The sequence below is a fragment of the Leptinotarsa decemlineata genome, unplaced genomic scaffold, assembly GCF_025532065.1.
Source record: "Leptinotarsa decemlineata unplaced genomic scaffold, Ldec_3_MD MMD2_tig00003557_RagTag_RagTag, whole genome shotgun sequence".
Taxonomy (NCBI): domain Eukaryota; kingdom Metazoa; phylum Arthropoda; class Insecta; order Coleoptera; family Chrysomelidae; genus Leptinotarsa; species Leptinotarsa decemlineata.
Window position 1 is genome coordinate 1,790,600 of NW_027412590.1, and position 16,128 is coordinate 1,806,727.

The following is a 16,128-nucleotide window of genomic DNA, read 5'->3' on the forward strand; positions in this document are numbered from 1 at the left end:
GATATCTGTGTGTCCCATCATAGTAGAATTGTATCTGATTCATTTCATTGTTTCGCATGATATCGAGAAACTGTATACTGGGTGAAGGACTGATACAGGCAGGAGGTTCCTACTAAATAACTTAATCGAAGAGGCACTCCAACGTGAGCTCTAAATCCATCTCCAGCCAGAGCAGGTGGTTACAAGTCTCTACAGCCCTCTTCAAGACTCCTCAGCCACCCCAGGTATTCCAACCAGTGAAATTAAATCAGACAACCATCGACACTGTAAATATTCTGAATTTTTTTATTATTTTATATTTCTAATATTATATTACCATCTATATATATATATATATATATATATATATATATATATATATATATATATATATATTTCTGGCCTTGGAGCCATTTTGTAAAAAAGGAAATAAAGTTGTTAATTTTTTATATTTATTTTGCCTTCAATCCAAGCTAGGTACAAGTCATATCTTTCTCGTTGGTTTTGCCTTTTGCAACCTGGCGCCCAAATATTAGAATTAGTCAAGTAAACTCATGGTTTATTTGATTAATGGTAAACTAATCTGTTATAGCTATTAATCCGACCTGTGTTGAACTTACTCACACCCTCCCGTATCAAACTGAGCAGCCTATCAGCAAAAGGTGTTGGCATCCCAAATTTTGAATTATTAAATTTTGGCGCCCAACGTGGGGCACCGGAAAACTTGACTATTCACTTTTCCTTACCTATACTAGCTTGGTGGAAGACTTAATAAATTTTTATCTATTTGAACAACATTGACATATCTGATGATATAATATATATCTATATCTTTCATATCCATCTTTGATATTTTGTTATTTTCTTGCATTGCTTATATCATATATATCATATCTTATTGCATATACCTTTATTGAACTGAAAGTTGATTTTGAAGTATTCCGAGTACCATCTTGGTGACTTTATCTTTATCTTGTATCTTACATTCAATATGGATCCGAATCACTTGAAGATTAATGAATTGTCTTATGAGCTTCGCATTCAAGGTATCGAACCAACTGGTAATGTAGACTCGAAACGGAAAATTTTGAGAGGATTGTTAAGTCAAGAAAATGCTAATCGAAGTTTTCAGAGTGGTTTTGTAGCTCCTACTTCGAATGATATTGAGGTAACTCAAATGAGAGAAACCATTGATGACTTGAAAACCATTATCTCTTCATTTAGTGGATCAAAGGAAGATCCTACTTTCGAAAGAATTTCTAGTCGATTGGCTCATTTGTCAAATCGTTTTCACTTGTTCAAAGCTGCCGATGAAGCAGAGGAAGCTGTTAGAAAATTGATACAGTTTCTAATATTGGAATTAGAAGCTGATTTTGATTTGAAAGTATCTCCCAGTACCTCTACCCCCACTCAACTAGGTAGTTTTTCTCAAACACCTTCTTGTGTACATACATTTTCTCATAAATCAGTATCTCCATATAAATGGAATCTATTTTTTACTGGATCAAATCAGAAAGAATCAGTTGATTCCTTTCTTGAAAAAGTTGAATTGTTACGTGAAGCTCGAGGAGTTTCGAAGCAAGAACTTTTTCAGTCTGCCTGTGATCTTTTCAAAGGTTCTGCCTGGACATGGTTTGTGAACAAGAAAAGTAATTTCAATAATTGGGATGATCTTGTACAAGAATTAAAAAAAGATTTTCTACCTTACTTTCATGAAGAAGATCTAGAAAGAGAAATAAATTCTAGGACCCAAGGTGCTAACGGAAGAGTATCCTTATATATTTCCTCCATGGAAGGTCTCTTCAACAGGTTGACTACCAAACCTGATGAGGAAACCCGTGTAAAAAAAATTCGTAGGAATTTATTACCATTTTTTATCTCTCACTTAGCTTTACAAGATCCCAAAAGTGTTTCTGAACTTTCTGATTTATGTAAAAAATTAGAAGAATCTTGTTTGTGGGCTGATCGTTATAAAGCACCACCCAGTCGCAGTTCTGGGTTACTAGAGCCTGATCTGAGTAGTCCCTACAGTGGAGCAAGTGCTTCCTTTCCTTCAACTTCTCATAAATCGTTTTGTGAAAATCTTTCTTCTAGTAATATCTCTACCTTGGTGAACTATCGATGTTGGAATTGTGATTTGGCTGATCATACCTATAACCAGTGTCGAAAACCCAGAACCATGTTTTGTTATGGTTGTGGTTTAAAAAATACTATTAAAAGTAGGTGTCTTAACTGCCGTTCAAAAAATGGGAAAGTAGGTGGCGAAAACCTGGACGTCGTTACCAGTCAAATCAAAAGTCCAGAAACCAAGTCAGTCAACTCCCAATCCAAAAAGTCGAACAAAAAGCAAAGCAAACAGGGTCATTAAAAACGTCTTTATTGGAATGGCAAAATTGGTTATCATTTGTGAAAAATTTCTTATCTCCTGTAAATATTAATCCTATATTTGTGAAGAAACCCAATGACAATCGTCCTTACCTTAATGTTGAAATTTTTGGTCAGAAAATTCTTGCTCTTGCTGATACCGGTAGTACATCTTCTATCATAGGTTCTACAGGTTTTCATCTCTTGCAGAAATTCAATCTCTCTATTCGGTATGAATCTATCGTTCATGTTACCACTGCTGATGGTAAGCCTCAAGATTTTCTTGGATATATTTTAGTTCCTATTTCTCTCAATGGTGTTTCAAAAGAATTGAAAATTCTTATTATTCCTTCAGTAACTCACACTCTTATCTTAGGAATGGATTTTTTTGAGCTTTTTTGTATTAACGCTAACTTCAGAAGCTTATCTTATTCGGTCCAATTCTCTATCTGTACAGTGAATACTATCCAACCATTCTCTGAACTATCTAATTCCCAAAAAACCGAACTTCAGGAAGTAATTGAATGTTTTAAAACCATAGCTCCCAAAGATAGACTTGGTCGCACTCATCTGTTGACTCACCATATAGATACTGGTGATTCTAAACCAATTGTTCAACGTCAGTATCCTTTATCTCCTACAATGCAGGAACACTTGAACAAGGAAATTGAGGAGATGCTTAAGCTTAAGGTTGTTCAACCTTCTCAATCTCCCTGGTGTAGTCCATTATGGTTGGTTCCTAAACGCTCAGGAGATTTTCGTGTGTGTTTTGATGGTAGGAAATTGAATGAAGTTACGGTCAATGATAATTATCCTATGCCTCTTATTGATAGTATTCTTAATAAATTACGAGATGCTAGATATCTTTCCTCAATTGATTTGACCAAAGCTTTTTTCCAAATTCCCTTAGACGAATCTTCTAGACAGAAAGCAGCTTTTGCAGTATATGGTAAAGGTCTTTTTGAATTCACAGTTTCTCCTTTCGGTCTCAGAAATAGTCCGAAACTAATGGCACGATTGATGGATATCGTTATTGGACCTTCTTTGGCTCCATTTTGTTTCGTTTATCTCGATGACATCATTGTGGCCACCCCTACTTTTGATCTTCATATTAAAATTTTGAAGGAAGTATTTCTTAGACTCAAAAATGCCAATCTTACCATTAATTTAGATAAGTGTGAGTTCTGTCGGCCTTCTCTTGTTTATTTGGGTTTTGTTGTGGATCAACAAGGTTTGAGAACAGACCCTGAGAAAGTTTCAGCGATTGTTAATTACCCAACCCCGAAAAACACCACGGAAATCAAACGTTTGATCTGTCTTGTTAGTTGGTATCGTCGCTTCATTAAAGATTTTTCGTCAATATGCTCTCCTATATCGGATCTTCTTCATGGTCGTAAAAAAGGCCAACAAATAACTTGGACTCCTGAGGCAGAGGCTGCTTTTACGGAGATTAAGTCTCGCCTAACGTCTGCTCCAGTACTTGCTAGCCCTGACTTCACAAAACCATTTGTGATTCAGTGTGACGCTTCTGATACAGGTGTAGGAAGTATTTTGTATCAAGAATGTGACGGTATTGAACATCCCGTAGCTTACGCCAGTAAGACTCTCACTGCATGTCAGCGAAAATATACAGTTACTGAAAAGGAGCTGTTAGCTATCATTTTTGGTATAGAAAAATTTCGTAGCTATATCGAAGGCACCAAGTTCACTATTGAGACTGATCATTCTTCCCTTATTTATCTTTATAATCTATCTAACCCTTCTGGACGTTTGACTAGATGGGCAGTGAAACTTTCACAGTTTGATTTTACTATTAAACATCGAAAAGGTTCCTTGAATGTAGTTGCTGATGCTTTATCTCGTTCCATTGCTGAGGTTTCTGTTATCGATATTTCTACTTTTCAGCCTGATGCCTGGTATACGTCTTTGATAGAAAAGATCAAGACCAAACCAGAAGACTATCCTTCTTTCCGTGTCGAAAATGGTGTTATCTATAAACATATCTTTTCTTATCACAATATAGTTAGTAATCTTACCGACTGGAAAATTGTGGTACCTACTGCCAATCGACAGGAAATACTGCAATTCTACCATGATAAAGAAACTGCCGCTTATTTAGGAATATCTAAAACCCTTTCTCGTATTCTAGAACTGTATTATTGGCCTCAAGTAAGAAAAGATGTATATAAATATGTTAGGAAATGTCCGGTTTGTGCTGCTTGTAAGAGTTCTAATTTACCTAAAGCAGGTCATATGGGATCTTACAAAAATGTTAATTTTCCCTTTCAATGTATTTCTGCAGATTTGTTAGGTCCTTATCCTAGGTCCAAAAGTGGTAATCAGTATGTGTTAGTTGTTGTCGATTGGTTTACCAAATATGTCTTAGTTCATCCTATGTCTAAAGCAACCTCAAAAGGTATTATCAAGTTCATAGAGAACAATGTTTTCTTAATTTATGGAGTACCTCAAATTTTTGTCGTGGACAATGGAAGTCAATTCATTAGTAAGGAATTTAAGAAACTAATGGAAGACTACAGAGTTCAGAAAATTTGGTATAATGCTAAATATCATCCACAAGCTAATTTTGCTAAAAGAGCTAACAAAGTTATAGTTACCTCAATTCGCTGTTATATTCATGAGAATCATAAAACGTGGGATTCTTCTATCTATAAAGTTGCCCAAGCTATTAGATCAACAAAACACGATGTGACTGAGTATTCTCCTGCTTTCTTAAATTTTGCAAGGAACATTCCTGTTACTGGAGATTTTTATGGCAAAATCTCAGAAAATGAAACTAACATCCCTACAATCTCTGATAAATCTCAACGAATTGATGATATTCAAGAGTTATCTAAATTATTTATTGATGTTCGCAGGAAATTACATCAAGCCTATCTTAGGAATGCTCGTCAGTATAACTTGAGAAAGCGGGAACTCACATTTCATGTTGGTGACAGACTTTAGAAGCGAAATGTAACTCTGTCTGCAGCGGGTAATAATTATTCTGCTAAACTGGCTCCTAAATTTATACCTCGTATTGTTTCTAAGGTTATATCTAATTTGGTATATGAACTAAAAGACATGGATGGTGAAGACCTCGGACGTTGGCATGTTAAGGATCTGAAATCTTCCTTTGTAGACAATGATTCAAACTTGACTGAAGAGGAGTACTTTAGTGCTGATTCTGATGATTCAGATCACTAATTATCTTTATCTTTACTTATCTTATCTATTTATCTTTCCTTGGTTTTTTTCCTATGTAGCTTTTGCTCTGTGGACGGGGGCATTAGAATTTCTCCACCACGGCATTACCAGATGTTAGGTACAAGTCCTATGACTGGCCACTTTTAGCATTTTATAACCTTCCGCTTTTTCCAGGGTTTGCAGCCTGGAAAATATAGGCAATCTGTTCTTCTACAGCTACCTCCATACGACGCCGAGTAATTTTTTGTGCTGCTATGGAAAGACAGGCATCAAAATGCCTACTGGACAAATCTTTGCTGAATCGTAAACGCCTTACCGGATAATCGTCAGATCCTGATTCCGTATATATGAGACCGTTTCTATAAACTTCAAACCTGAATGGGAATAATAATCCTTCTGCTATTAACTCACAAAATTCGCTATGAGTCTCATTTTTCATCATATCAGCAAAATATTCATCAGGTGTTACGTAGTAATATAATAATACTCTTTATTGAAATAAGAAACCTAATATACATATCTATGAGTGTAATAATAACACTAGCACAATGAAATATGAAAAAAATTATTTAAAAATTTTGAATTCAAACAATTTGAGATTTAAACTAGCATGTAGCTAGACAGTGAACATTACATAAAAAGATTTCAGTGTCATATGTTAAGTAACATTTAAATAGCTAATGGAATATAGGTAGGTACCTATATACATTAAATTATTATTAAAATGGTGATATTTGGTTTCATTACAGATACAAATACCCTAGTGAAAAATTGAAAACAATGAAAAACAATAAATGATAGCTAATAATGTCCCAAATAATTCCACATAACTATACAACTTTTATTCTACTACTTTTTTTAAAATTCTTCAAGTGCTCTTTTAAAATCTTTCAAAATGGATATTTTTTTATCTTCAGGTAATTCATTGAACTCGTGGAAGCCCTTAAAAGTTAACGAATTCATGATACTTCCGAATGCCGGTCTGTTCATTTGTATATTATTGGAATTTCTTGTATTATAATTATGAATGTTTTTATCGAATTTGATGTAATTTTCAAAATATTCTGGTGCTATTCCATTTACAATTTTGTATACTAGAGTCATTGTAGAATAGTAGAGTCTACTTTCAACTGATAACCAATTCAAACAATCAAGCATACTTTTTATGGGAGTACGGTGATTTGTTTTCAAGATTACTCTCACCCCTCGATTTTGTAGTTTTTTGTAGCATATTTAATTTATTGAGGTTGAATAAAAATAATTATGACGCACAATAATCAAAGTGTGGTTGGATAATAGTATTGTAAACTGTTACTTTGGTCTGCATTGACAAATTTTGTGCTATTCAACTGAAAAAATATAGTTTTTTCGATATTTTCTTATGTATATATTCAAAGTGATTGTCAAAATTTAAAAAAATATTCAGTTGAAAACCAAGGTATTTGACTGATGACACAACTTCAATTTTCTCGTTATTGATATTGAGGTTTGAACCATTGATATCTAGAGAACTGTATTCATATTGCATGATGAATATCATTGCTTTTGTTTTTGTTACGTTTAACTTCAATTCGTTAGTGCATAAATACTTATTTACCGCTCCTAAAATTATATCCATTTTATGAATAGCTGTCTAAATTCATATCGCTACACATAAGCAACGTATCAGCAAAAAGGTTTATGAACTCAGATTCAATAAAAAGTTCAATATCGTTCAAATATAAAACAAAAAGAAGTGGGCCCAGAACGCTACCTTGGGGAAAACCTACATCAATGTCTTTTTCATTCGATAGTGAATCTTCAAAACGGACTTTCTGTTTTCTATTGTTTAAATAATCACTGAACCATTCTAACACCTTTCCATCAATCCCATACTGAGCCAATTTCAACAACATAATTTCTCCTGCAATTGTCTCAAAAGCTATTTCTAGGTCTAAAAATACATCAATATCATATTTCTGGTTATCTAAGTTAGTTTTAATATTACATATTGTGAGCTGTAATGCTGTTTCACATGACAAGTTTTCACGAAAACCCGATTGATTATCTATCAAAATTGAATTTTTAGTGACGTGATGTAATAACTGATCATATACAGCAACTTCCAGAATTTGGGCGAAGTATTAATGTGTCGAAATTCACGGGCTTCATTGGTGTTTGCTATTTTTGGGATAATAATAACAGTGCTGCTTTTCAATTTATATGGTATTTTTACTGTATATAGAGATGTATTAATTAAGTTTAGAATAATATGACCGATGGTTTCGATCATTTTACAGTTCAGCGTTTCATATATGGAGAATTTATTGTCTAGGTTACTATTTTCCGCAAATCTATCATAGAGAGCATTTCGAAGTTTTCGAATTTACTATATAGATTATTGTTTACATTGTGCCAACTTTCAGTAATGCTAATACTTCGTAAAATATCATCAATACTATGAACAAAATAATTATTAAAACCGCACGCTATTTCTATGTTACTCGTTACCTAATACTCGATTATGCTCATTTGATTCAAAATATACGCAATTCGAGTCATTATGGCTATTACTGTTAACGAGTCTCTTCAAAGTCTTTGGGATTATGTCTATATCTGTCAATATTGTCAAAATAATAATTATTTTTTTTGTTTATAAAGATTGACAACATCATTTCACAATAGTTTGAAGTTTTCCCATTCATCTTGTTTGTTGTTGTTGCAGCTCGATTTGAAAATTTTATATGCTCTATCCCTCTTCTTGATTGAATCATATATCTCATAGTGAAAACATGGCAACTCTGATTGGTACATTGGGGCATTTCTATTTATTAAAGAATAACATGTCTCCAAAATTTCATTATAAATTGTGTCAACGTCAACAGAAGTTGAATTAAAGTTGTGCATCATTAGGTTAATTTTAATACTGTCTATATTTTCCTCATTAATTTTTCTAAATTTTTTGACGTTCTTATTAACCTTGATTTCATTGCAGAAGTTAACTGAAATAACCGAATGATCTGTTATTTTTGGACAGTCATGTATTTCAGCTACTATATTATTTTCATTGATATTGGATATCACATAATTAATGACTTACTGATATCTGTAATACGTGTAGGCTTTGTGACACTTTGTAAAATACCATAAGCAGAACAAATATTTTTAATATTCTTACCATAAAAAGAATCAGTTAACCAGTCAATATTTAAATCGCCAACTAACACTGTAGCGTATAATATTTTTTTTATACAACTGCCCAAGCTAACGGCAGCTCTTCATCTGGCGGCACTGGGTCATAGTTTCCAACTACATAAAACGATGTTATTATTATTACTACGTTACCTTTTATTTTTTTTTATGGTCAATTGCCACGGAGAGCCACTGAAGTTTTTGGTGTTGTGGAACTCAGAAACCTTTTGAGTATTGACAGAGAGTAATGAAATAAAAGTTTAAAATACCCAAATAAATTTTAATAATAACCCAAATACATGATATACAATTAGGTGAGTATATACAATGAATAACGAAGTGACTATAATTTTTTTAAACTGATCAATCTTTAAATTGTTCGATTTTCAACCGGTTTGATGATACCACCTTATATTATGAATGTTATATAATGAAAATAGGAAAATGATAATTTTCAATCAGATGATACTCATATATAAAATAACTTCAGAACATACTTAAACCCTAGGTGAAACTGACCTCAATAATCTTCACAAGTTAGTGGTGACATTTAATTGAATATAATGTTTTTCGTTCATCTGAATGGAAACTCAGACGAAAATATAGAATCAGGAATGATCAAAATGAATTGGACTCGTCAACATATAGGCTCAAAACCAAATGGTCTCAGCAACTGAGCATATCAGCGACTGAGGGGTGTTCAGCAAAACGATGATCCATCAAAATCTGCTTTCTGCCTTTCGCATTGAAAAAAAATGGAAACTTGGGAACCAGAAAGCTCCAAAAGTACGTCCCAAAACAAAGACCCTGTGAAACAGGTACATTTTACTACCCATTTCATGTTTATTATTTTGCATGAACGGAAGGAATTTGAAATTGTCATTCCGATATAGAACGGTTTTTTTAAACAGTTTTTTTTACATACCTCATGACTCCAGTGGGATTTCAAACCACGATAGATCTTCAAACAAATAAACGAATGGAATATTGCCTATACTTGATAGACATATCATCAAACACCAAAAATAGAGCAGATTAATATGAGGTCTCATCTTCTCAACAGATACTGCACGACTTTTCATTTTTCCACAATCTCATGGAAATGGCAATCTTCAAAACTGTTTTTGTTGAACAAAAAAACTAATTTGAACTCTAAAACCTTCGTCTTCAGTTGAAACTTTGCCCAACGTACAGAAGTGTAATATCCATCTCTCTTCAATACATGTCAGAATGAGTACAGAATAAGTACAAGGTTATAAACAATTAAAGGTCGCATCATGAACATTGGATAAACGGGATTGGATAATTTCATACTGACGCAAGAGCAGAGGACGGTATAGAAATGTTAACTAGATTGGGTCAACCTTGAAGGTGAATAACCTGTGACTCAAATGTAAACAATGAACACCACTCCGGAAAGATTACTTGAGATTCAGTGAGATCATGAACATCAAATGTTACGATTATCACAACAATACAAAGAAATAAACAATTATATACATGCTATAATACATCAGGTGAGTGAGATAGTATAGCCATAAACAAATTCATCAAATGAAGGTAATTACGATTGAATTATAAAACTATTTCTTTTCATTACAGAAAATGGTTTAGACTCTGCATATGAGATACAGAAAGCTGAATTTATGTGTACTTCCAGGAGACAGCAGGTAAGCTCTAGAATATCATTCAATTGAAAAATTGATAAATGAATTTTGATCTTATTTTAGGTTATCACAACACTGTACTACTAGGAAGTAGATTCATCAAGGGAAACATAGTGACCCTGTATCAATTCACAAATAAAGCTATAAATTTTATTTTGTTGAATTTTATCTCATAGTATCGAATAGTTCACATATCAAGAAAAGAAAACAAATAGCATTTCATTTTTATGTTATTTTAAATTTTAATGCTACAACACACAACGATATTCAGTATTAAATAATACATCAAACATTTCTTCTAGGTTTTCAATGAATATGGCCTCAGAACTTGATGGTGAACGGTACAAACATCCAATCAGATATATTGCGGATATAAAATTGATTTTTAATATTTTACACCAGTAATTATCTCTTAGTATGAATGTTTTATAATGTGTGAAATCATAACTGTATTTCACATAAAGTATAACACCTCCCGTATGTCTACTTGTTGAGTTGCATCGTACATGATTATAATTTTAATTTCACTATCTTCAATATCGTCTGTTTCAAATTCAAATTAAAATTCAAATTCATTTATTCGTAATTGCAACAGCAGCCATCTATAAGATGGATATACATGTCTTGTTTCACTGAGTAGTATTAATTTTGGTTTGTAGTAACTTACACTTTCTTGGATTTCATCTCTATTATCAATTTCCCTTTGGGAGTTCTGGTAAATTATGTCTTAATTCAAAGGTTTATAAGGTTTTTCAATTAGTTTTTTTGGGATTGTTTATCGACTATAGTTGGTTTATTATTTACGAATTTCGTGTTAGGAATCACACGTTAAAAGGTAAGACCACGTTAATCCTTAGCTTGCACAAGTTTCGACTTCTGAGGGTTGTCGTTCGTAGGGGTGCGACAGCTGGTTAACGGAAAAACAGATTTTAAACAGACAGATTTTTAAAAACAGATTTTTCAATTGTTTTATTATTATCGCCATTTTCAATTGATTTCTGTAGCTCAGCGTTGACGAATTTAAAGTAATCTTGTTGTGATTTTGTCTGGCCATTGCTAATTCTAATACTTGGTACAACAATTTTTGTTTTATTTTTTAATATATATTTTGCATCATCAGCTGATTTTAAAACAACTTGTATGGGCCTATTCTTATTTGGGACATATTTTCCTGATCTGAATATTTTCAATTTATTATATATTTCTGTATTGAATACACTAATGATAATTTTGACAAGCTCTGAGTCTTCAGCTACTCTTTCAGCTTGTGTTTTCATTTTCGATTCCTCCACATTGAATATAACTAAATTAGAAGCACGTTTCTCTCTATTATCCACAGGAACATTTCCTGGTCCATTTACACTATGTGTCATAGAGATTCTGCATTCCCTAATTTGTGCCTCTAGATTATCAATTTTCACCAATAGCGTAGGAATAAGCTCAACTCCATTTTGGCAGTCTTTACAGTAGAACTTAAGCGTTCGCTTGCCTTTTAGATCCATGACTTTGAGTTCGCTGACAGTAAGTCCGGAATATCCTCTATGCGTAGATCTTTGACAGCTATCACATTGTATAATTTGGTCACCAGTTAATAGGTAGTTATCATCATTCCTGTCGTGGGTCATAATTGAAAACTTGCTTCAGTCATTAACCACATATCTGACAATTTCTGAACGCACCTCCATCGCTCTATCTTGTGTTCTGTACATTAGATAAGAGAGATCACATAACAAACATGCACAGTCACCAACAATAGGGATGACAGTACATTCTTCAACTCCTCCATTAACGTTCAGATTTTTTAAAGCCATTTTAAAAAAAGTCTAACCGACAAAACCTATACTTAATCCAAACGAAAACAAAACAACTGCCAAATACAAAGCAGAGTCTATAACCAAAACTACTAAACTGAAACAAAGCAAATGCAATTTGAAATATGCCAAGAAAGGAACAGCCAGAATCGTCAAATATAATCCGTTAGAAATATTTAGGTATAGTGTGTAATATTGGGTACTCATCATTGGGTGTATGTAACTCAGTGAAAACACAACAAACTGAACCAACGAACTAAAAATTATTTTGTTCGTATTAATTCATTCGTTCCATTAGGTTTCAGTTTTTTTGTTTCAAATAAAATTGTTATTTTTGTTTAATCTTTTTAATATTTTTTCAGGAATTTCAAATCAATTTATATTATATTAGACAATGGAAGTCCGAACTGATGAAATACACCACGAAACATTGTCAACCACCTTCAAACAAATAATATATCGTAATCTTCCACCAGGAACTATGTTCATTTTTAAAAATGGTTTACACTTGTTCCTAAAAATTCAGTTCAATAACTAATTCACTCAAACATAGTCGTTGAATCCAGAAAAAAATGTGACTAAACATATATAGTCGGTCGCGTTAATAAACATTCCGCATGATTTTTCTGTAATATTATTGTACAATATCCCGTTTGGAAATTAGGAGCGAGAATGCTTTGATTTCACCTGGAAACACATTATTTCATTTTCACACTTGAAATACCGGAGTTGAGTTTTGAGTAACCGGAAACTGACACTGTTCTTCACTACATGACGCACTGACTCGATGTATACCTCACGAAGTTCTGCACAAGACTGACTTTTATTCGATAACCATATTCAGTTCAGACAGGTTGAAGACTAGCTCCCTTACCCTTGCGGCTGAATCTCCTCAGAAGGGCAAATAGGTTCATGACTGAGGGGTGGTGGCGGTATGAAAGTCCTCAGACGTCAGTGCCTCCCTCACGATGTACCCCTACCCGGCAGAGGTGGGTTGGATGAAAAATTGTCATCCATTAACGGGTGACATAATGGCCTCATTCGACAAACTATCGGGGCTTTCTATATCGGGAGGGGTCATTTACAGTATGATCAATAGCTTCCGTAACTAGCGGGTTTTCGTGGGGTTCTTCACAATCAAAAACTCGCCGATTTCTTGACTGAATATACTGCTTGATGGAAGGCAGCTGCAAATTTCTGCAGATGGCTTTATTCCACGAAGCATTCTCAATCATCTATATTAGCTTATTCTGTTATCTCCCCAGAATGGAGGTGTTAGACCGAGCCGCTTTTCCCAGACGCCTGAAGCATACATGATGACAGGCTTGAACATCGTGTTGTAGATTGTGAGTTTATTTTTCAGGCTCAGTTTAGATCGTCTGTTGAGCCTTCACGGATGTGATGTGCGGGTTGCAGGTGAGCATACGGTCTATCAGAAGACCAAGGTACTCAACCCGCGCTTGCCAGTCCATCTCCCTTCCAGAGATCCTCACTGTTCTGGCCGGAGAAGATATCATTCTTCCAATGGTTCACTCGGATCTTCCATTCGAGGTACCAGCGCTCGAGATCGTCCAATGCAGGTTGCATGTAGATGATCCCGAGCTCCCGACCCATGGAAGATGAGAGGAGAGCCGTGTCATCGAAGTAGGGAGATATCTTCACGTGCGCGGACGGTCACCGGTGTGAAAAAAGTACAGCATGGGAGAGAGCACAGCCCCCTGTGGCACTATAGCGAGGATCTCTTTGTTGTCAGACAGAGAGCCCTCTAGTATAACCTGATATGTTCTGTAATTCAGGAAACACAGAATCCATTGAATCAGGCCCCAAGACAGCTCAAACGCGACTAGCTCATGCAGGAGACCTTCGTGCCATACACGGTCGAAGGCCTTCGAGATGACTAAGAGAACGACATGAACTTTTCGAATATGATTTTTCTCTGCGATGGTATTTTCGACCAATCTCAGTGTCTGTAGCCCAGTGGAATGTTTTCTCCTGAAGTCGAATTGTTCACCAGGCATTCGGTCCTCAGCTCCTTCGTTGAGTCTTTGCGGAACAACCCTTCCAGCCAGCGTAGCCGCCGACGAGGGCAGGCTGATCGGGCGATAGTTCTATGGGAACAGCATGTTTTGGGATCATGACAACGATCGTATGCTTCCACCTTCTGGGAAGTATCTGAGGGCCAACAAAGTGTTCATGATCTGAAGTAGACTTTCGACACAGTTGTACGAAAACCTCTTCAACAAGTCATTGGTTATTGAATCGACCCTCGGAGCTTTTTTGGCCTTTGCGGCCCTGATATACTCCTTCAGCTCTTTCACAGAAGCTGGGCGGATGTCATCGTCGTCATCTTTTCTGAAGATACGGTGAACACGATCTCACAGCTGAATAGCGCGGTCGAAGTCATCATTGTGATAGAGTTGAAACTGACGTTCCATCGTGTCGGCATAGGCCAACGCTTTGTCGGCGGGGAAGTAGCACACTCCGCGCTTCTCGTGAATGTGTGAGGGAGCAATCTTCTTTCCTTTGAATCTGTGGGTGACTCGCCAAGGCCCGTTTTCCGCAGGCTCAAGGGATTCCAAGAGCTCCCCCCACCTATCGTTTCGTTGATCAATGATGGCCTGTTTGACTTGATTGGTCATCCTACTTGCCGCCTTTTTGTCTCCTAGAGAAAGAGTTCGTTGATAGAGCCTTCTCAGGTGATTTCTCTCCCGTACCAAGGCGTTGATACGAGAGGAAAACTCGTTGTAGCTCTTCAGCTACGGAAGTGTGAGCACTATCGTATGTTACTTTTGGATCTGTGTCCATTTCAGCATTGTTAATAACGTTTCCACTAGGTGCGGCCGTCTCGTTGACCCGATTTTGAGTCTTTGGACGTGAGGAGGCCTCTGACACGGAATTGTAATTTCTAGACTCGTCCTTGACGTTGTCAAGAACCGTGATTTTCTTGGCTGATTTGGCTTTGTCCTGATGAATCCATTCGTCAATACGATGTTTGAAAACGTCAAGCAAGGAAGAAAAGCCATCGTTGAAACGTATCTTATTCGAGACAGAAGAGGAGAAGGAAGTTACACTTTCGTTGTCACTAAATTCACGCTCTGAAAAACAGTCACGGGCAGGCGGGGTATTAGTCACATCCTGTTTACGAGCTGTCACCAAGTGACAGTCGTCCCCAGGATTCGACACTGGTTTGCCGAGCAAATCTGACTGGGTCAGGCCCAAGGCACAGATTAGTTGGCTTACAAAACCAACAATTCGCCTTTTTCCTTGCCAGCCAGGCTGCATAGCAGTTCATCCATACTGCCGTAACTTCGAAACGTACAAATAACACAAGAAAAAGCTTTGAGCAAAATGAACGCTATGAAAATGATATGTACAAACGTACTCACCAAAAATGTAGTAGTCTGCTCATCACAACAGAAATGGCACAACGCACGTCCGCACTCATGAGCTGGTGCAAACGAAATACTAACTTTTATTCGTGGATTTTGGTATATTTATACGCTTTTGGAAATAGGTGAAATTCAATATAATCTGCTTAGCGGCGAAAAACAATCGGCAGTTGCTACATGCGGCCCTTCGGAATATATAATTCATGACCTTATCAATATTTCTTTATACATTACCGACTAACATTGATATTCCTTCTCAATTATTTAAGCTTGCGGTTATTGCCTCATTGTTCCATGAACTTAGATTCCTTCCGCCTTCGCAAGATCGTTTGTTGTTTACATTCAAAATCTGACCTATTTTACGACAATCTTCAACAAAAATGTCTTCTAGAAAAGTGTTCTCAAGTCTTTATCTAATTTTCGTCTTTTACAAAAATTCATAAATGGATGAAACAGTTCAACTATGTCTTTCGCATGATCTAAGGTAAAGTTCCACTCTACCCATGTATCGATATACAAGATAAAGTAATGAAAAATCGCCGT

At 35.5% G+C, this 16,128-nt stretch overlaps 1 long non-coding RNA gene across 1 annotated transcript; it reads left to right on the plus strand.

The window, feature by feature from the left end:
• The first annotated feature begins 9,228 nt into the window (after positions 1 to 9,228).
• LOC141483472 (uncharacterized) lies at positions 9,229 to 10,776 on the plus strand. The gene is made up of 3 exons (XR_012466111.1): positions 9,229 to 10,235; positions 10,321 to 10,388; positions 10,449 to 10,776. It is a non-coding gene; the product is annotated as an uncharacterized lncRNA (long non-coding RNA).
• The last annotated feature ends 5,352 nt before the right edge of the window (positions 10,777 to 16,128 follow it).